The 23,012-nt window shown below is 50.2% G+C and overlaps 1 pseudogene; it reads right to left on the bottom strand.

Annotated features, from left to right (window-relative positions):
- Positions 1-21,687: 21,687 nt before the first annotated feature.
- Positions 21,688-22,709, bottom strand: LOC123065260 (ERI1 exoribonuclease 2-like; annotated as a pseudogene).
- Positions 22,710-23,012: the final 303 nt, after the last annotated feature.

The following is a 23,012-nucleotide window of genomic DNA, read 5'->3' as shown; positions in this document are numbered from 1 at the left end:
CTATCCGGAGAGCCCTGGCCGGATTATGGCCAGGATGGTTGGGATGCGGACAGAAAGAAATTCAAAGCCCACCCACCACCCACTTTGTAGCCACTGTCGACGATCTAACCGACATGCTAGACTAGACTCCGAAGACATCGACGGTATGGACGACGATGCCGGAGACGATCAAGAACCAGCGCTCACAGAGCACTGGAAGGCCACCCAACCCATGATGTATATATGGTGGATACCCCAAAAGGAAGCGATAACGAGGACCAACGGGGCGCGGCAAAGGATAATCCCGCCGATAAACAACCAAAACGGCGACGCAGACGCCGCCCTAAGTCCCGCCTCGACAACAACAGCGCTCCTAATGACCCAGCAATAGAGCAGGGCAAACCAGTGGACGACGAACATGCAGCCAAGCAACCGTCCGAACAGGACGAGTCGGATAATCAATCCATGCCCGGCGAAACCAACAGTCCAGACGACCTCACGCCAGACACACCACCGGAGAATAAGAGCCTTCGGAAAAGACTCGTCGCCACTGCAAGAAGTTTGAAGAAGGAAAAACGGAAGCTCAAAACAGCGGAAGACATACTCAGAATGAGGTGGAGCAAAGTGCTCAAAACCGCAGACAAATACGGCAATGGCCATCAATCAAAGAGCTACCCGAAGCGCAAGCTGCTGCCAGAATTTGACGAGGAAGCCATAGAGCCCCCACAGTCAAAAAACAAAGAGGCCGCCTGGCCGGATAGACGGCCAGATGATAGGCCAAAATCTACAAGCGGCGCCGCATACAAGCCGACTCACGACCCTGGGAAAACAGATGGCCCAGCCAGGTCCATTTACGGGCCAAAAAAGAGGGCCCCAGGAAGCAACACAACACGCCAAGTGTTCGAAGACAGCGGTACACCCAAATACAGGGGCGCCGCACACCCACTATGTTTCACCAATGAGGTGCTGGATCATGAATTCCCAGCAGGGTTTAAACCCATAAACATAGAGGCTTACGACGGAACAACAGACCCTGGAGTCTGGATAGAGGATTATATACTACACATACACATGGCTAGAGGAGATGACCTCCACGCCATAAAATATCTACCCCTCAAGCTCAAAGGGCCAGCTCGGCATTGGCTCAAAAGCCTCCCAGAAAACACTGTTGGAAGTTGGGAAGAGCTTGAGGACGCGTTTAGAGCAAATTTTCAAGGGACTTATGTCCGCCCTCCGGATGCAGACGATCTAAGTCATATAACTCAACAGCCCGGAGAGTCAGCGCGCAAATTCTGGAACAGGTTCCTTACTAAAAAGAACCAAATAGTCGACTGTCCGGACGCCGAAGCCTTAGCAGCTTTTAAACACAACGTCCGAGACGAATGGCTCGCCAGACACCTCGGCCAAGAGAAGCCGAGGACAATGTCCGCGCTAACAAGCCTCATGACCCGCTTTTGCGCGGGGGAAGATAGCTGGCTAGCAAGATGCAGCACCAGCGACCCAAGTACATCCGAGATCAGAGATGGAAACGGAAAATCACGGCGCAGAAAAGATCAGCGCCGGAATAAAGAGAAAAGCCCAAAGAACACGGCGGTCAACGCCGGATTCAAAAGCTCGCGGCCAAACAACAAAACACTGCCTCTTAAGGATAACAGTGATGAGCTATCCAACTTAAACAAAATTTTGGATCGGATATGTCAAATCCACAGTACCCCCGGAAGGCCTGCAAACCACACCCACCGAGATTGTTGGGTTTTCAAACAGTCCGGCCGACTCAACGCCGAACACAATGGGCTCGACGCATCAAGCGAGGACGATGATAAACCCCATCAGCAGAGCACCGGAAAACAAAAGACTTTCCCACAAGAAGTCAAAGCAGTAAACTCACTTCATGTGATAATACGGAAAAACAATGCGGCACCCGCTAAGATGGGTCTCGCACGGTCCACCCCAGCGGAACCTCGAGATTGGATGTCAAAACCAATCACTTTTGACCACCTGGATTATTCCAGAAGTGTTCGAAATGCAGGATGGACTGCTCTGATATTGGATCCTATAATTGACGGACTACAATTTACGCAAGTCCTGATGGACGGAGGCAGCGATTTAAACCTGCTATATCCAAACACAATCCGCAAGTTGGGCATAGACCTTACTAAAATTCGACATAGCCGCAGTTCCTTTAAAGGAGTGACGCCAGGCCCTTACGCCAAGTGCACAGGCTCCTTATTACTAGAAGTTGTGTTCGGGTCACCGAACAACTTCCGACGCGAAAAACTAATCTTTCATGTCGTCCCATTCAAAAGTAGCTATCAAGCACTATTGGGACGTGAAGCTTTTGTCCGCTTCAACGCCATACCACATTACGCGTCTCTTACACTTAAAATGCCCGGGCCATGTGGCATCATTTCATTACGAGGGTCATTTAAAGACCCCGGACACGGCTAGACGAGTCCAGCATAAATAAGCTAGGGGCTCCCTAGCCGCACACCCCTTCACAAGGGGCTGTGCGTATAAGCAACAATGAGCTAATATAGACTCCGCTTTACTTATTTATTAATATTTTTCATATACTTTTTTTGCACGATTTCCTTTCAAACTAAGTTCCTCTCTTTTTACAGATGAACAATGTGCACACCCGTCTAGGATAACGGCACAACGGAGACACAGAAGCAGACATGCAGTAGGGACCCGTCGCAAGGATTCTTTTCAGATTAAGACCCTGCGTAAACCTTTTTTACTGTCTCTTGTTGCTATAATCCCCTGGTTTCTCATTATAACCAGAGTGGAGCCTGACGTTTTGGCATCGGCCGCGTCAGAGGACCTTGCCCGTACCTGGACACTAGGGGCTTAGGGCATTGTTCTGCCCATTATTATAAAGACCGAACACCTTAGGGAGTGTTCGGCGTCTCGAGTTAGGCCTTATATGCATCAGCTCCGAATCATGTCTTTGGTCAAATGTTGGGTTTGCCCGGCTCCTGTGTTTTGCTGCCTTACGTTCCGTATCATCGGCTAACGCGGCACCAGGAGAACTACTGCGATTGTGCCCCAGTTCGGCTGGGCGAGCACCTCAGTAGAGAAAGCCAAAAACTGACTGTCATGATACAGCGAGAGACTGGTCAACCACTCGATCGACCACCGGAATGTTTAGAATTCCTCCGCTTTGACGAAGGACCGTCTCCCGGTCAGGCACACATGCGCCCCGAATTCGGAGTGCGCGGTGCCCCCAGGGGCTATATCGTAGCCCCACCCTCGAACTCCAATGGCTAAGTGAAAGTGATAAAGCATCATAGTCCGGTTGCCTCGTTTGCTATGCTACCACCTCCTCAACAGGACCGAGACATCGGATTAAGTGTGACAATGCGCTATTTTTGCGAACACCCCGGCACCTTGTGCGTGGGGGCTGAAGCCAAAGACTACCATCTTTCAGGTTATACACACGTATACATAAACGGCCGCATAGGAGATATTTCGATACTTGGAACGCACAAGTTAAAAAAAGAGATTACATCATAACTATTGTTTTACAAAATAAAACGTTCATTTGAACGTGACATTTTTCGAGCACTGCGACTCTATTACACGAGCACCATGCATAACTTCCCCAAAATAGTGCTCGGCGGGTAACCGGCTTTCGTCCGAACCCTGGGTTGCAACAGCGGTAGCATCCATCTCTGTCCAATGTGTCGTCACACGGGCAAGGGCCATCCGCGCACCCTCTATGTAGGCCGACCGCTTCATCTCCTTGATATGCGACACCGCCCCAAGAAATTGCTGCAATAAGCCAAAATAGCTCGTCGCCTTGGGCCTCTCCGGCCAGACATGAGTCATGATATCCGTCATGGCAAGTCCGGACAACGTATTCAGCTCAGCCCATTCGGCCAACCGATCGGTCAGCGGAAGTGAATGATCCGGACTATGGAATTGAGACCAAAACAGCTCTTCCGTCTTGTGATCCTTCTGACTCCGGAAGTGCACAACGGCATCTGCCGCACTTGCCGCTAAGTCCATATATGGATCCTCCAGACCCCACAGCTGGCCAAGCTGGGCATAATTTGGATCCGTAAACTTGCGGCGCAGCAGAAAAGGCTTACCAGCCACAATGTCTCCGGCTTGATGCAGCTCCTCCTTCATAGCCCGCATTGCAGAACGAGCATCCTTGGCCTCGGCGGTGGCCTTCCCCAGGTCTTCTCGCTCCGATAGGCGTTCCTTTTCAAGAGCCTCATTGCGGTCGGTAGCATCCTTCAATTTAACGGCCAGTTCGGCCATCTCTTCCCTGCTTCGGCAGTGTGCAGCCCTTTCGGCTTCTAACTCTTCGGCCGCCCTCGAGGCAGCCGCATCACCTCTTCTGGCTTGCTCCTTGGCTTGAGCAAGTTCTGCCCGAAGGCTCTCCACAGCAGCAGCACCATCTGCGTCAAGCATAAATATTGTAAGAGGTGGGCTTTGACTCCCTTAATAGGTGACTGCGGGGAAACAACTTACATTGCGACTCGTCAAGTCGCTTGTTGACTAGTGCGATGTCCGCATTCGCAACATCGAGTTGTCGCATTAATTCAGCAACTCCATCAGTCCGGCTAGCCCCCGGACTATCCGCCACCTGCATAGGAAGGGCGACACTCAATACCTGCGATTTTGATCCTCGGCACGCTGTCGCTTTCGACAACCTACCGAGTCTCAGGGGCTACTATCTATACAGGGCGCACTTTCACGTGCAAAACTGTCAAAAAGGTGCATCGTTTTTACGTACCTCAAACCCCGCCAGCAAACTCCTGACGGCATTATGCAATCCGCTTTCGGCGGACGAAATCCTTCCAATCACCATGCTCATCAATGCACGGTGATCTTCTAAGATGGACGCCCTCTCAAGCAGATCCTTCAGCTCCCCCGGCCGAACACTAGTCGGCGGCGAACTCTTCGGCTCTGCCGGGCTCGGGGATACCCTCCGTGACGACACTTCAGGCTCGTCCGCCCTATCCGACGGCGCAGCAGACGGAGGCGTCTCGCTCTCCATCATCTCCGGACGAAGATCCCCCGAAGACGAGCTCATCTGAGAAGGTCGCAGATCCGAACTACAAGGTAGAAATTTCGGTTATCCTCAGAAGCACAAATAGGGATGTTTCTTATTTATGAACTCCCTTTTTTTACTCACGGCTCGCTGGAGGGCTGATTCTTTAGAGAAGATTGCGCGGCCGGGACCTCCCCGGACGCAGGACCCTCTGGTGAAGATTTCTTCCCCCGCTTAGGGGCTTTGGCCTCCGGGTCTTCGGAGGCGGTCCTCTTCTCCCCCTGGAGGGAGGGATTCTCGATCCCCCCTTCTTCAAGCACCCACTTGGGCGAGGTAGTAGCTCCTTTATTTTTCCCTTCGCCTTCTTCTGAAGGCGCAACCTCCAACATTCTGACCAGCACGGGCTCCGGCGCGGTCTCTGGGAGGGGGGCCGGACACCGTATCAGCTTTGCTTGCGCTATCCACTCCTGTTGAAGGATAACGGGTTAAAAGGCGAATTGTAGAAAGGCAAACAAACGGTACGTCCGAACACTGAGCTACTTACTTGAGTATCCGGGCGATTGCAGCTTAGGCCGGCATCCTCGGTCAATTCCGGACACGACGCCTGCGGTCCGAAGAATAACTTGTACATCTCCACGGGTGTCGTACCCATAAAGTGTTGGAGAATCCGTGGTCCCTCCGGATTGAACTCCCATAGCCGGAGAGGACGGCGTTTGCAGGGCAGAAGACGCCTGATTAGCATGACCTGCATCACCACAACCAGATCGATCTCCCTCGCTTGGAGGTCTCGAATCCGGCCCTGCAATAGGGGCACGTCTTTTGACGGCCCCCAATTGAGCCCTCGGTTGACCCACGACATCAACCGTCGTGGAGGTCCCGAGCGGAATGAAGGCGGCGGCTTCTGCCTGCTGCCCTTTGGAGCGGTGATATAGAACCACTCCTGCTGCCACAAGCCGAGCTCCTCTTGGAAGGAGCCCTCGGGCCACGGGGCATCGACCCTCCTGCTTATGGCCGCCCCGCCGCACTCTGCTTGACGCCCCCCAATCATCTTCGGCTCCACATTGAAGGTCTTCAGCCACAGGCCGAAGTGGGGGGTGACGCGGAGGAAGGCTTCGCAGACGATAATAAATGCGGAAATATGGAGGATGGACTCTGGAGCCAAGTCATGGAAATCCAGCCCGTATTAGAACATGAGCCCTCTCACGAAAGGATCCGTCGGGAAGCCTAAACCCCGACGGAGGTGGGATACAAAGACGACATACTTGCCGGGCTCGGGGGTGGGGATGGACTGCCCTTCGGCGGGCAGCCTGTGCGAAATCTCGTAGGACAGGTACTTGGCTTCTCGCAGCTTTAACACGTCCTCCTCCGTAATGGAGGAGGGCATCCATCGGCCCTGAAGGTCGGAGCCGGACATTGTTGAAGGTTCGAAGCACTCGAATCTGGGGCTCTGGGTGTTGGAACTTGGAGCAAGGAAAGGATTCGATGGAAGATTGAAGAAAAGAGACGAGCCTTGGTCCTATTATAAAGAGGGAGAATACCCAGAGCCGTCTCCGCGACCGTTCGGGACTCGCCTTCGATAGAGGAGGCGTGGCGACGGGCGCGGTTGGGTTACCCATGTCCGTATTGATGAGAATCCCGGAATAAGGGGAACACGATCTCTGCTTCGACAAGACGTGCCAAGGAAACCGCTTCGCTAAACGCGCTGAGGCGGTATAATAAAAAAAGATTCAAGTAAAGGCTTGGTAGTGGTGTGACGTCATGCCGCAAAATACGTCAGCAGATTGAACTTGTGTATATATTATTCTCTCTACGGTGGAACATGGAATTTATTTTGCAGAGCCGGACACTATCCTGGTGTTCACAATTTTCTCTGGATTATTCAAAGGAGGAACCCGCCTTGCAATGCCGAACATTATGTGCGCCGGACTCATCGTCATTGAAGCCAGGTTCAGGGGCTACTGAGGGAGTCCTGGACTAGGGGGTGTCCGGACAGCCGGACTATCATCATCCGCCGGACTCCAAGACTACGAAGATACAAGATTGAAGACTCCGTCCCGAGTCCGGATGGGACTTTCCTTGGCGTGGAAGGCAAGCTTGGCGATACAGATATGTAGATCTCCTACCATTGTAACCGACTCTGTGTATCCCTAGCCCTCTCCGGTGTCTATATAAACCGGAGGGTTTTAGTCCGTTGGACACAACATACATTACAACAATGATACCATAGGCTAGCTTCTAGGGTTTAGCCTCCTTGATCTCGTGGTAGATCCACTCTTGTAATACACATCATCAATATTAATCAAGCATGACGTAGGGTTTTACCTCCATCAAGAGGGCCCGAACCTGGGTAAAACATCGTGTACCTTGTCTCCTGTTACCATCCGCCTAGACGCATAGTTCGGGACCCCCTACCCGAGATCCGCCGGTTTTGACACCGACACCGAGCCTTCCACCCTTTACCAAATATATAGATGCATTAATTAAATAACAGATATTGTGATATCCCAACATAATCCTGTCCACCATGGAGCAATCTTCAACTTCACCTGCAACTAGCAACGCTCTAAGAGGGGCTGAGCAAAGCGGTAACATAGCCAAACAACGGTTTGCTAGGAAAGGTGTCAAAGGTTAGAGGTTCATGGCAATTTGGAAGGCTTGAATAGCAAATGATAGGTAGCGCAGCAAAGCGATAGAACGAAGCAACTAGCATAGCAATGATAGTAGTGAGATCCAGGGTAGCGGTCATCTTGCCTGATATCCCACATGGAAGAAGAACGAGTCCATGAAGAAGATGAAGCCACGAAGACGAACCAAGCGTAGACGAACGAATCCTCACGATCACAACGAAACGGGAACTATCGAGAAGAAACACACAACATAGTAAACACACCACACATAGACAAGACATGATGCACAACCAAGCATGATGCATGACAAAGCTAGATGAGGCTACTCATGGCAAGAGACGATGCAAACAAGAGCAACACATCAAAGCAAGTTTAAATGAGGCCGGGAACAACATATAACAATTCCGGTAAGTCCTCATATGCAAATTTCAAAATTGGTCCAGAACTGAATAAACATTAAGTTGAAGTTGTTAAACAGCAAGTTAAGATGCACCAAGATGATCTACACGAGATTCTAGTCAAGTTACATATAAGGTTCATTTAATTCGGAGCTACGGCCTAGAAGATATGAGCAAAACAAGTTAAACATGGCATTGATGCAAAATGCATACAAACATCAAGCAAACACCTCAAAACAAGGACCCAACATGATAATATGAAACTACATGCAAAATCAAGCAAGTTTCATATAGAGCACACTCAAAACGGAGCAACGGTCCAACACATACACTATACAAGACATAACAACAATCTGTCCATAACAGCAACTAGGCATCTAGCACGCATCAAAACAATATGCTAAAACACCTTAACATCATAAAAAAAGGCATGGGCATGAAGTACAGGTAAAGCATGACAAAACATGAACACTGATATAACTCCAGAAATCACTAGATCATGCTCACGAGGACATGGCAAGATTGCAAATAATAACAGTTTTCAGACTTATTAGGAAATAACATCAGGTTGCAATGTTTAGAGCTATCAAACAACATGCTACAGGAACTTATCATGGCAAACAAAGGCATGACATGAATCTATTAATTACATAGAACAAAAGTCCCTTACTGACCATGAGCCAAAAAGGATCAGAAGATATGATGGCACCCATGTAAACATGGCAAAAGATATGACAGATTCATACATGGCAGGAACAACAATAAGTAGGCATGTTGGTGAGCTTGAACCACTCACCACAGAGCAATACATGGCATGGCAAGGCAACCAATAGTAAGAATACATGTTTATGAAGCTAAGCATGGCAAGAGCAAGTTCATAGGGTACATGGATCACTAGCAACAAACATGGCAACATTGAACTTAAAGTTAACAGGCTGACAGCAACATTATTTAGCAACTTTGGAGCAAGATTAAAACAAGCTACAATAGGCTATAAATGCAACCAGGGGCATGAATGGATAGAGAATGACATGTATAACAAAACATCCTTAGTGAACATCTCCAGATTATGCATAGAATGACTTGTAGGAGCAGGTTTACATAGCAACAAAATATAACAGAATCTGTCAGGAAAACAGCAACAACAAGTACCCTACTTAACAAGCTTGATGCACTCAGCACACAACTCACAAAAATACATAGATGGCACCCCTGTGAAGATGGCATGACATAGTTCAAAACACATGTAGACATCAACCTCATAGGATGCACACATCAAACATGGCAAAAATGACAATTGAGTATGTTATAACAGTTTCAGCAGATTAACATCATATAACACTCTTGCAACAATGATTCAGGCATCAAGATGGACTCAAATGAACATGATGCAATGGAACGAAATGAAGTACTCGTCGAGCGAACAATTTAACATATTATACGCATGAAACAGAGCTGTATGCAGCAAGTTATGATGCGATGAACACGGCATGATAATGTCACGGATTCGGGGACTTGGTGGAATTATACCACTCCGAAAAGTCAACGGGATGAGGACGAGCGGGACGGAGGGATTCTGGGACGGAGGCACGGCTGTTTGGTTGGATGAACGGGTGGATGTCATTCACACGCGGCTGGATCCGGCCGTAGGGAGCTCCGGCGAGCGGTGGTGCGTACTCCGGCGAGGCGGAGGACGACTGCGGCGGGCGGCGGCGCGAGGCTGCGGAACCGGACGGAGGCGGCGCGGGGCCGCACCGGCGCAGTGGCGGGGCAGCGCCGGTGGAGGATGGCGCTGGCGGGAGGCGACGATGGGCCGGGCGGGCCCGCTGCGGGCTCGCCGGGCCGCGGCGGCGGGTGGCGGCGGAGGTGCCACGTGGCGGCTTGCGGTAGGGCGAGGGGCGGCGGCGGGTGGCGGCGGAGGTGCCACGTGGCGGCTTGCGGTAGGCCCAGGGGCGGTGGCGGACATGTCCGGGCACGGTGGGAAGAACGTCCGTCGGCGCGAGGGGAAGGAGGCTAGGGTTCATCCCCGAAAAATGGAGGGGGAGGACCTATTTGTAGGTAGAGGGAGCTAGGAGACTCCAAATGAGGAGCGGTTTTCGGCCACGCGATCGTGATCGAACGACCGAGAGCATCGAAGAGACTTAGATGGGTTTTGGGCCACTTTGGAAGGGGTGTTGGGCTGCACACAAAATAGGCTTTTACGGTTACCCGGTTAACCGTTGGAGTATCAAACGGACTCCAAATGACACGAAACATGACAGGCGGTCTACCGGTGGTATACCAAGGCCGCTTGGCAATCCTCAGGCCATTCCGAGAATGTTTAACACCCGCACACGAAAAGAGACAAGAGGGGGACGCCGGGGGACATAGGAGTGCCGGATTGCAAAACGGACAACGGGGAAAAAGCTCGGATGCATGAGACGAACACGTATGCAAAATGAGATGCACAATATGACATGATAAAGTGCAACACGCAAGCAAAAGACATGGCAATGACGGCAAATAACTGACAGACACCTGGTGCATCGAATCCGGGGCTTTACAACTCTCCTCCACTAACAAGAGATCTTGTCCCGAGATCTTAGGACCGAGGCGGAAGGGAAAAGGGATGAGGTGAAACAAGAACTCAAGAGAAGAAGCAAAGAATCGAGAGTCCTCGAGAAGAAGAGAGGAACGACGAGAATCGAAAGCTCACGGAATCAGATAGACTATGAAACCACTCTGGTTAGAACGAGATAAGAAACAAATAAGACTGAAAGAATTTAGGCAATACTCCGGCTGAAACATGGAAGGATTAGAACACGAGCTTGAGAGGATGGAATTATACTTGATGAAGACATGACACAAAACCTCCGGAAAGAATTGAAAGAGTTGAATGAAAAGAACGAAGAAGAAAATCACAACTTGTGCCACGAATGAGATTAAAAGCTACCTTAGAAGAAAGGATTGAATGGAGTTGTTGAGAAAATCAACAACGAAAAGAATAAGCTTGTTGTGGTCTTATAGGTAACATCTCAAGATCATAAGGTGATAACTAGCCACAAACGGAAATGATTGGATAGCTGAAAAGAACGAAGAAATGCAAAACTCCACTTCAAAAGAATACGGAGAATTAATTGCACTTCGAGACGTGAGAAGAAAAGATACTTGAACTCCACCAACAAGAATCTTGATGAACACTTAAAGAATGAATTTAATCATGAAGAACCACCATGAAGTACTCCAGTGACAAAAGAGATGATGAGATAGAATGAAGGATGAAAAGAATAAATATTCAAGCCTTGCGATGATTTAGATGGAGGTTCCGATGAAATGACCAAGGAAATATGAACTCCGGAAAAGAAAAGATGAAAAACACTTGAAACTAGAATTTATTCATTACGAACAAACTCCGAAGGAAGGGATTACTCACTTGGATGAAATAAGAATAAGATTTATTGTATGCCTATCCTTCATCAAACTAAATTGATGACAAGCAATGGATTTTGCATACTACTTATTCTTCTTGAAGAGGATTGAGAAGTGACATATCGCAAACTTGAGAAAGTCTTCATGACCCACCGGTAAGATTGAAAAGAACGAATGAATTAAAATGAAATCAAGGTAAAACAATCTTGAACGAACCACCGTAAGAATTCGAAAATGGCTGATGAAAGAGAATGAATCACCGGGAAGAATTAGAAGAACCAATATGCTAGAGGGGAATTTAGATGCAAAAGAACAGGAAGAACTCGAGATGATTAAAGAACATTTGATCTAAGCGCTGGGATAAATAGAGAACGATAACAGGAATGATGGCCTCCGGTGAAAGAAACGGGAAAACAACTTCTGACATACTCCGGATTGGGTAAGAAAAGGAATAACTGACAAATGGAATAATTCGAGAGGATAACATGAAGCTAGAACCACGAAACTTCGCAAGAACGGGCAAGATTTAAAGGAAAAACTCTTCTTCGGTCTTCAAATGACGATGAGAAACACCACAAAAATTACTGAGATACTCCGGGAGAATGAAAAAAAACCCGAAAAGGTTTAGCCAACAATGAAAATGATTTGAAATCGATCTTGGAGAAGGCATGTGACTGATGAAACTCATTCTTACGTCACACTTGAAAAGAATTGAGAATAACTCCGGGGAAATTAGAAGAATCAGGTAAGATCCTGGGAAAAGATCTATGGGTTAGGGCCCAGTAAAAGAAAACACCATTGAAAAAGGATTGTAGAACAGATAGACGATGCACCAGAACAATTGAAATATTTGAATGAGGTGACAACCTCGAATTAATTCGAACACAGATAAATCTCTGAGATGTCTTGAACTCCGGAATGATTGAATGCCGAGAGGCAAACGAGCAAGGAGAACACTTTAACCAAGGAAAAGAATGTGATCAACCCAAAAAAAACTTGAATTAAGTCCACCAGAAAGAAAAAGAGATGAAGAATGTCGAACAAAATGAGAATTCACCGGTCAAAACAACTGAGAGAAGACTGAAGAGACTCCATATGAATGAAATTGATGGTCGAAAGAGACTCAAACTCTGGGAAGAGAAAGGATGGGGGGGGGGCGGGAAAACAAAGGCAACTTGGAAGGGGAAACCGACTAATATCTTGAAGAGAAAAACAACGGCTGAAATGATTGAGGAAAGAAAGCAAAAACTTCGCACGAGTAGGATGGAAACTCGATTACGGACTCTGGCTCCGAGAAGGAAAAGGGTGGGTGGGTGGGAAAAGAAGACAACTGAGGTTTGAACTTGGCGACGATGAAGAGGCTCGAGTCAACTTGACAAGAAATGCACCGGATCAAAAGAGCTGAGAACCAACGATCGAAAAACCAACTGCGTGATCCTAAAGAAAAATTTGAAGGGGAAGAGAAGTAATTCAAAACACCTACGTCAAGATTCCTTACCAGAGCGACGAAGGGGCAGAGGAGTAAAAAGAATTCCTACTCTCTGATATAACTAGACTCCGAAAACAGTTTTCTTCTAGACTCAACAACGGCCAAACTACACAATCAATCAAGGGGGGCTCCTAAGGTCGGTCGAGGCTCTGATACCAACTTGTCACGCCCAAGATGTGACCCTATCCTAAAGGAACTCGAAGGTCCCACCAAGGATAGAAGCGCATCTTGAAGACGCTTTTGCAAGGTGGATATCATTACATCAACATTACATAATAGATGGGGATACATACAAAAGGCATACAATGCCACACGAATACAACATCATCATACATAAGATCAACATCTGACTATGGATGAAACACAAACTGAAGCTCAAATGACATCCACCCTGCTAGCCCAGGCTGCCGACCTGGAACCTATCCCCTGATCGAAGAAGAAGAAGAAGAAGAAGAACTCCAAAACAAGTAAGCATCGCTCTCGCGTCAAGATCATCACATAACCTGCACCTGCAACTGTTGTTGTAGTAATCTGTGAGCCACGAGGACTCAGAAATCCCATTACCATGGGTATCAAGACTAGCAAGGCTTAAAGGGAAAGGAAGGGGGTAAAGTGGTGAGGTTGCAGCAGCAACTAAGCATGTATGGTGGCTAACATACGCAAATGAGAGCGAGAAGAGAAGCAAAGGAACGGTCGTCAACTAGTAATGATCAAGAGGTGATCCTGAACTCCTACTTACGTCAAACATAACCCAAAGACCGTGTTCACTTCCCAGACTCCGCCGAGAAGAGACCATCATGGCTACACATGCGGTTGATGCGTTTTAATTCGGATCTGGTGTCAAGTTATCTACAACCGGACATTAACAAATTCCCATCTGCCACATAACCGCGGGCACGGCTCTCGAAAGTTTATACCCTGCAGGGGTGTCCCAACTTAGCCCATGATAAGCTCTCGTGATCAACGAAGGATATTCGTTCTCCCAGGAAGACCCGATCAGTCTCGGAATCCCGGTTTACAAGACATTTCGACAATGGTAAAACAAGACCAGCAAAGCCGCCCGATGCGCCGACAATCCCGATAGGAGATGCACATATCTCGTTCTCAGGGCAACACCGGATAGGTCAGCCTACGAGTAAAACCAGACCTCGAGTTGCCCTGAGGTGGCCCCGTAGTCTGCCTGGTTCGGAGCAACACTTAGACAAGCACTGGCCTGGGGGGGGGGCTATAATAAAGATGACCCTTGGGTTAATTACTCCCAAGGGAAAAGTAGGTGGTGGTGAGGCAAATGGTAAAACCAATGTTGGGCCTTGCTGGAGGAGTTTTATTCAAAGCGAACTGTCAAGGGGGTCCCATAAATCACCCGACCACGTAAGGAACGCAAAATCCGGGAACATAACACCGGTATGACGGAAACTAGGGTGGCAAGAGTGGAACAAAACACTAGGCATAAGGCCGAGCCTTCCACCCTTTACCAAATATATAGATGCATTAATTAAATAACAGATATTGTGATATCCCAACGTAACCCTGTCCACCATGGAGCAATCTTCAACTTCACCTGCAACTAGCAACGCTATAAGAGGGGCTGAGCAAAGCGGTAACATAGCCAAACAACGGTTTGCTAGGAAAGGTGTCAAAGGTTAGAGGTTCATGGCAATTTGGAAGGCTTGAAGAGCAAATGATAGGTAGCGTAGCAAAGCGATAGAACGAAGCAACTAGCATAGCAATGATAGTAGTGAGATCCAGGGTAGCGGTCATCTTGCCTGATATCCCGCAAGGAAGAAGAACGAGTCCATGAAGAAGATGAAGCCACGAAGATGAACCAAGCAGAGACGAACGAATCCTCACGGTCGCAACGAAACGGGAACTATCGAGAAGAAGCACACAACATAGTAAACACACCGCACATAGACAAGACATGATGCACAACCAAGCATGATGCATGACAAAGCTAGATGAGGCTACTCATGGCAAGAGACGATGCAACCAAGAGCAACACATCAAAGCAAGTTTAAATGAGGCCGGGAACAACATATAACAATTCCGGTAAGTCCTCATATGCAAATTTCGAAATTGGTCCAGAACTGAATAAACATTAAGTTCAAGTTGTTAAACAGCAAGTTAAGATGCACCAAGATGATGTACACGAGATTCTAGTCAAGTTACATATAAAGTTCATTTAATTCGGAGGTACGGCCTAGAAGATATGAGCAAAACAAGTTAAACATGACATTGATGCAAAATGCATACAAACATCAAGCAAACACCTCAAAACAAGGACGCAACATGATAATATGAAACTACATGCAAAATCAAGCAAGTTTCATATAGAGCACACTCAAAACGGAGCAACGGTTCAACACATACACTATACAAGACATAACAACAATATGTCCATAACAACAACTAGGCATCTAGCAAGCATCAAAACAATATGCGACAGCACCTTAACATAATAACAAAAGGCATGGGCATGAAGTATAGGTAAAGCATGACAAAACAAGAACACTGAGATAACTCCATAAATCACTAGATCATGCTCAAGAGGACATGGCAATATTGCAAATAATAACAGTTTTCAGACTTATCAGGAAATAACATCAGGTTGCAATGTTTAGAGCTATCAAACAACATGCTACAGGAACTTATCATGGCAAACAAAGGCATGACATGAATCTATTAATTACATAGAACAAAAGTCCCTTACTGACCATGAGCCAAAAAGGATCAGAAGATATGATGGCACCCATGTAAACATGGCAAAAGATATGACAGATTCATACATGGCAGGAACAACAATAAGTAGGCATGTTGGTGAGCTTGAACCACTCACCACAGAGCAATACATGACACGGCAAGGCAACCAACAGTAAGAATACATGTTTATGAAGCTAAGAATGGCAAGAGCAAGTTCATAGGGTACATGGATCACTAGCAACAAACATGGCAACATTGAACTTAAAGTTAACACGCTGACAACAACATTATTTAGCAAATTTGGAGCAAGATTACAACAAGCTACATTAGGCTATAAATGCAACCAGGGGCATGAATGGATAGATCATGACATGTATAACAAAACATCCTTAGTGAACATCTCCAGATTATGCATAGAATGACTTGTAGGAGCAGGTTTACATAGCAACAAAATATAACAGAATCTGTCAGGAAAACAGCAACAACAAGTACCCTACTTAACAAGCTTGATGCACTCAGCACACAACTCACAAAAATACATGGATGGCACCCCTGTGAAGATGGAATGACATAGTTCAAAACGCATGTAGAGATCAACCTCATAGGATGCACACATCAAACATGGCAAAAATGACAATTGAGCATGTTATAACAGTTTCAGCAGATTAACAATATATAGCACTCTTGCAACAATGATTCAGGCATCAAGATGGCCTCAAATGAACATGATGCAATGGAACAAAATGAATTACTCGTCGAGTCGAACAATTTGACATATTATACGCACGAAATGGAGCAGTATGCAGCAAGTTATGATGCGATGAACACAGCATGATAATGTCACAGATTCGGGGACAGTGGAATTATACCACTCCGAAAAGTCAACGGGACGAGGACGAGCGGGATGGAGGGATTCCAGGACGGAGGCACGGCCGTTTGGTTGGATGAACGGGTGGATCTCATCCACCCGTGGCTGGATCCGGCCGGAGGGAGCTCCGGCGAGCGGTGGTGCGTACTACGGCGAGGCGGAGGACGACTGCGGCGGCCGGCGGCGGAGGCGGGCGGCGGCGCGAGGCTGCAAGACCCAACGGCGGCGGCGCGGGGCCGCACCAGCGAGGTGGCGGGGCGGCGCCGGTGGAGGATGGCGCCGGTGGGAGGCAACGATGGGCCGGGCGGGCCCGCTGCGGGCTCGCCGGGCCGCGGCGGCGGGTGGCGGCGGAGGTGCCACGTGGCGGCTTGGGGTAGGACGAGGGGCGGCGGTGGACATGTCCGGGCGCGGTGGGAAGAACGTCCTGCGGCGCGAGGGGAAGGAGGCTATGGTTCATCCGCGAAAAATGGAGGGGAAGGGCCTATTTATAGGTAGAGGGAGCTAGGAGACTCCGAATGAGGAGCGGTTTTCGGCCACGCGATCGTGATCGAACGACCGAGAGCATGGAAGAGACTTAGATGGGTTTTGGGCCACTTTGGAAGGGGTGTTGGGCTGCACACAAAAGAGGCTTTTATGGTTACCCGGTTAACCGTTGGAGTATCAAACGGACTCCAAATGACACGAAACTGGACAGGCAGTCTACCGGTGGTATACCATGGCCGCATGGAAAACCTCGGGCCATTCCGAGAATGTTTAACACCCGCACACGAAAAGAGACAAGAGGGGAACGCCGGGGGACATAGGAGTGCTGGATTGCAAAACGGACAACGGGGAAAAAGCTCGGATGCATGAGACGAACACGTATGCAAAATGAGATGCACATGATGACATGATAAAATGCAACACGCAAGCAAAAGACATGGCAATGACGGCGAATAACTGACATACACCTGGCGCATCAAATCTGGGGCATTACAGCTGCCCCAGCCGCCGCTGCTGCACCGCGCCTTCTCATCACGATCGCCGCCGCCGCTACCTTCTCCCCCTCGCCGCCGCCCCGGCCTTCTCATCCCGATCGCCGCCGCCGCTACCTTCTCCCCACCCCCCGCTGCGCTCTTCCCTCCAGCTGCTCTCGCTGCCACCGCCTTCTGCCGTCGCCGCGACACCCGTAGCCGCCTAACCCTAGCGCCGCCGCCGCCATCCACACTCGCCACCACCGCTTCCCTTAGCCGGCGCCGCAACCCAGCCCCACGCTGCGGCTGCACCTCTCCCTAGCCGCCGCCACCAAACCCTAACCTGAGCCCTAGCCGCACCACCACGCCACCGCCATGTCATCCGTCACCTCGACCGGCTCCTCCAACCCCTCCAACCCGTTCGTCGACGCCAACCCTCCCGACATCACCGACATCCGCAACTTCAACATCTACGAGCGGGTTTCGGTTCTTCTCTCCCAGACGGACTCCTCATACTACGCGTGGAAGACGTACTTCTCCCTCATGTTCCGGGAGTACCACCTCCTCGACCATGTGGACGGCTCTGTCAACTCTAGCCTCGTGCCCGAGTTCCATGACTGGTCCACCATCGACGCCATGCTCATCCGTTGGTTCTTCCTCACCATCTCGCCGGACCTATTTCAGACAGTCGTGCAAGACGGTGATGACACCCATGTCATGTGGACCAACCTGAACGGGCTCTTCACCAACAATCGTCTTCAACGTTGCATTTTTTTGTAGCAAGAGTTTTTGGGATGCCACCATGACAACTCCTTCGTCGATGCTATTCTTAAGACTCTAGCTGACGAGCTTCGCGATATTGGCGCAAAGATTGACGATGATCTCCTCCTCGGCACGCTCAGCGCCGGCCTCAACAAGGACTTCAGCAACGCCGCGGCGAACCTCACCCTCATCCTAGAGCTCTTCTTCGCCAAGTTTGTTGCTAACCTCCGGCTGGAGGAGCGGCGGATGAAGCAGGTCAAGGCGCGGGCCATCCCTACTACTCTCGCCGCCGGCACCACCCACGGCGGGCCACCACCGCCACCCGTCGCCCCGGCTGCGCCTCCACAGCAGCGCCACCCGCCGTCCTACCCGCAGCCGCAGCACCCCGCCCCTCCCGCGCCACCAGCAGCCACAGGCCGCGGGCCCTCCTCATCAGCTGCAGCAGCCCCAGGCGCCTCCTCCGTGGGCCGGCGGGTACAACCCGTGGACCGGTGTCGTTCATGCGTATACCATGCCGGTCCCACTGGCACCTGCGTCTAGGAGTACCTATTGCTCCATATCATGCTAGTGTGCTAGGAATTGCTAGCATCCATCTGAACAACATGATTTACTTGCACCCTTACAAATTATGATTTTGATGTTTCCGTCGGGTACTTATTGTACTCTTGCTTTCATAGGTTATGGAGACCTTGAACATGATCAGGAGACACATCAACACAACAAAGTGAAATTTCTATGCACATTCACATCAGCTGGTGTGATGCTAACAGCAGCCTTGGTTTTATTGGCCTGAAGGCGCACTTCAGGTGGTCTGCAACAACTTCTCTAGGTGGTTGATATAGCCCTTGCAGTAGAAACCCACAGTTGGTTGTTTTCTCCAATATGATGTGGCATTTGTGCTCTTATCTCAGAAATCCACAGTTGGTTGTTTTTCTTAATCTGAATTTTCTGTTGTCTCAGAAACACGCGGAGAAGGAACATAACTAAAACGAAATTTCTATTGATAATACTAAGAGCATTACTAGTAGAGCCCTCAAACCCTCAAACGCCTAAAAATAACTGCTTTTTTACAGTTTTCGCGGAAAAAACGCCGTAGACTAGAACCTCTAAACCCTCAAACCCGTAAAAAAATTTAGAGGTCCAACCCTCAAACCAGTTTGCAATCCGTAAAAGTAGGGATTGAGAGGAAAATCACCCCCAACCCGCACTCGCTCACCCGCTCCTCGCTCGCTCGCTCCTCGCTCGCGCGGGAGCCAACTGCTCCTCCTCCCGGCCTCCTTCTCCGGCCATGAAGGGCCCCACGGCCGCCGCGCCTGCCCCGGCCGCCTCGCCTGCCCCGGCCGCCTCGCCTGCCCCAGCCTCCTCGCCCGCCACGGCCGCCGCGCTAGCTCTGGCCGCCTCGCCCGCCCTGGCCCCCGCCCCTGCCCCCTCCCCCGCCCACCCGACCGTGGACGACGTGGTGGAGGCGACCCACGTCGGGGCGAAGCGGCGGCGGGTGGGCCTCGCCGCACCTCCTCCCGCCTCCTAGGCTCCCGCCCCGGCCCCCGTCCCCGCCCCGACGCCCGCCCCCGCCACGGCCGTCGCGCCCGCCCCCAAGAAGAGCCGGCTGAAGGCGGCCGACCGTGGGCCTCGAGGGGCTTCCTCCAAGTTCGTCAGCTCGTCCTCGGCCATGAAGAAGCCGCGGAAGAAGGCCGCCGCCGCGGCCGCGGCCCCGCCCGCCACCGTCACCGAACCTCCTCCCGCCGCGCACGAGGTGTTCAACGAAATGGCAACCTCGTCCTCGTTCATGGACCTCCTCCAAAACGCGGAGGTGGACCTTGGAGCTCCGCCTCTAGAACCCTTTAGGGTTGGTGACGACTTGGAGGAAAAGGAGGAAGATGAGGAGGATGAAGGGGATGACGAGGAGGAGGTGGCCGAGATCGGGGTGGAGGCATTCACCGTCGCTTCCCGCCCACATGCTCGGTCGACAAACTACACCGAGGCGGAAGATGTCCTGTTGGTTCGTGCTTGGGCAGCTATGGGAATGGATGCTACCACCGGCACTGATCAAACCGGTAAACTGTATTGGCAAAGGATCGAGGATGTTTATTGTAGGATCAAGCCGAAGAATAGTGGGTTCATCCATCGCACTTTCCGGTCGCTTCAAGGCCGGTGGGAGTTGATCAAGCCCGCTTGTTCTTGTTGGAGTGCGGCCATGGAGCAAGTGAGGGATGCACCACCTAGTGGAACCGTGGAGAGTGACTATGTGAGTACATATTTCTTCACTATTTTGATTATGTGTGTGTGCTATGCTATTGGTGGGTTCTTATGTGATTTATGTGTGGTTTATAGGAGACAATTGCCGGCTTGAGGTACAAGTAGATGGCCGCTTCCAAGGGCAAGCCATTCCCATTTAAGCATGTTTGGTCAATTCTTCAAACCTTTGACAAGTGGAAGTTGAGGGATCAAGAGACCGCACCCAAGAAGTCGGCAATGCTAAGGATGGACGGTAGTGAAGATGAGGAGGAGAGGAACGTGGGCAAGCCCGAGGGAAACAAGAAGGGCAAGCTAAGGGTGAAGATGGAAGAAGAGGCGTCAAGCCTAAGGGAGAAGATGGACCACATGATGAAGGCAAAAGAGGAATTGACAACGAAGACATTGGAGATGAAGCTTCTTATCACCGAGAAGAAGAAAGAGGTCAAGCTTGCACAAGTTGAAGCAAAGCGTGAAGAAGCAAAGCGCAAGGCCGAGTTGGAGGAGAGGATGATCAAGCTCAAAGGGGCAAAGGTATGGAAAGAACTCATGGTGGAAGAGAAATAGCACATGATGATGTCCAAGAAGGACATGGATCAAGACCAATTGCAATGGTGGAAGGACTACAAGGAGGACATCACAGAGAGGAAGAGGATGTTCCGTGTTGCGGGTTCTACTTTTCGAGGTGACACTCCGATGAGTAGTTGTGGTGATGGCGGTGTGTACGACTCCACCGGTGCCGATGGAGATGCTTGATGGATCCCACTTGTGGTCTTGGAGATGGCGCCGAGGTGCAACTTTTGGTGATGGTGCCGATGAGAGGAGGAAGATGATGATTTTGTGATGTAAACTATTAAACCATGCATCAATGATTGTCATTTGGTAGTTTGTTTGGAAGTTGATTGTGTTCTTGTTGTCATAAATTGTGAGATGTCAAATGATAGATTTAAAGGTTGGGGTCGAGGCAAATACTAGAACCCTCAAATCGAATCCTTAAAGCAGTTTAAGGGTTGGGTTTGAGGGTTCTAGTATTTGCCCCTGTTTTTCAACCCTTAAAAGTGTCAAAAGTGGCACTTCTCAACCCTTAAAAGTGCTTTAAGGATTTGAGGGTTTGAGGGTTCTACTAGTAATGCTCTAATTCAGACACCGATTACATGAAGAATAGCCCTATTGGTCAAGTTCGATTTCAATGACCAAATTTACACCTAGACTAGACAGATTATGATGGCTAGGACGATCAACACTTGCAGCTGAGCGACACTGGGTTCAGTTGCTCCACAGGAAGTAGACCCATGACCAGCGTCCAGTTGCCGCATCCAGACTGCGTCGGCCCTGGCTCCATGCCTCCTCTGCTCGCCATGCCGCAGTACCAGAAGCACGGTGCAGAGGAGCCACCGCAGGGGTTGATTATGTGTGGCTGCTGCTTCTGCTGGATCGGCGGCGCCGGCACCAGCGCAAACGAGCCACCGAAAGGGCCCGTGCAAGGCGGCTGCTGCTGGATCGGCGGCGGCACGGACGCAAGCGCCAGTGAGCCACCGCAAAGGCTTGTGCGAGCCGGCTGCTTCTGCATCGGCGGCGGCGGCGCCAGCGAGCCGGTGATGTTGATCTTGACCCCGCGCCGCATGAGCTCAGCAAGCAGCCGCGCGGTGTTACACGCGTCGTCCAGCCTGCAGTGCAGGCGGCCCTCCCAGTCTAGCCCCGCCGCGTGGACCGCTTCCTGCAGGTTGACCGGCCCTCCGCCACCGAGCGCCGCCTGGAAGGGGACTCTCAGATTGATCCACTGATCGAAGTACGAGGGTTTCTCGATGCCCTTGAAGCGGCACTCGAACTCGAGCATGGTCCGGCAATCCCAGTCCCCCCATGTCACGACGGCCAAGCAGACGCGTCTCTTGTTCCCTACCCCCGCCGTCGCCGCCTTCAACCAAGCGTCGTGCAGCCAGAGCGCCTCGCCGAGATCCACACCGCCGTCGACGTCCTCCTGCCGGATGCCGGTGAGTTCCCTACAAAACTGGGTCAGCACAGGGTGATGTTTTGGACGAACATACCTGCGAAAGAGGGACTCGATGCGGCCGGTGGCACCGTCGATGAGCACGGCGGGGAACTCAATGATTTCCTGGGGGAAGATCCGCGCGTCTTGGACGCACGTCGCCTCGAAGTCGACCACCACGAAGAAATCGAAATCTTGCTCCAGCCCCTGCCCGCGCCCCGCCATGATCGCTGCCATGTTCGCCGGAGTGCGTGCAAACTCGAGATGGGGGGAAGTTGGCAAGATGGGCGGCGAAGATCGGGGAAAGATCAGATCGAAAACTAGGGTTGCGAACCCACCGATGCGTCATCCCCTTTAAATCCCAACAATCCAATCCGATGATTTTCGGAACAATAGTTGGCGCGTTTTTTTACGTCGTTGGCGCTAGTACTTTCTAATCTTTATCTTTACCTAATAATAAAGCAAATTGGGATTCTTTCATCCGTCATGGCATTTTTCAGAAAAGTCCCTCTATTCCAGAGAATTCAACCCGCAGTCCTGTTTTAAGTTAAAATGAATCGTTTTTTTTCATGTTTTACACAAAAATCCCAGTGTTTTGTTGAAA

Source organism: Triticum aestivum, chromosome 3B (genome assembly GCF_018294505.1).
Source record: "Triticum aestivum cultivar Chinese Spring chromosome 3B, IWGSC CS RefSeq v2.1, whole genome shotgun sequence".
In the NCBI taxonomy this organism is placed as follows: Eukaryota; Viridiplantae; Streptophyta; class Magnoliopsida; order Poales; family Poaceae; genus Triticum; species Triticum aestivum.
This window is presented reverse-complemented; position numbering and strand designations above follow the sequence as displayed.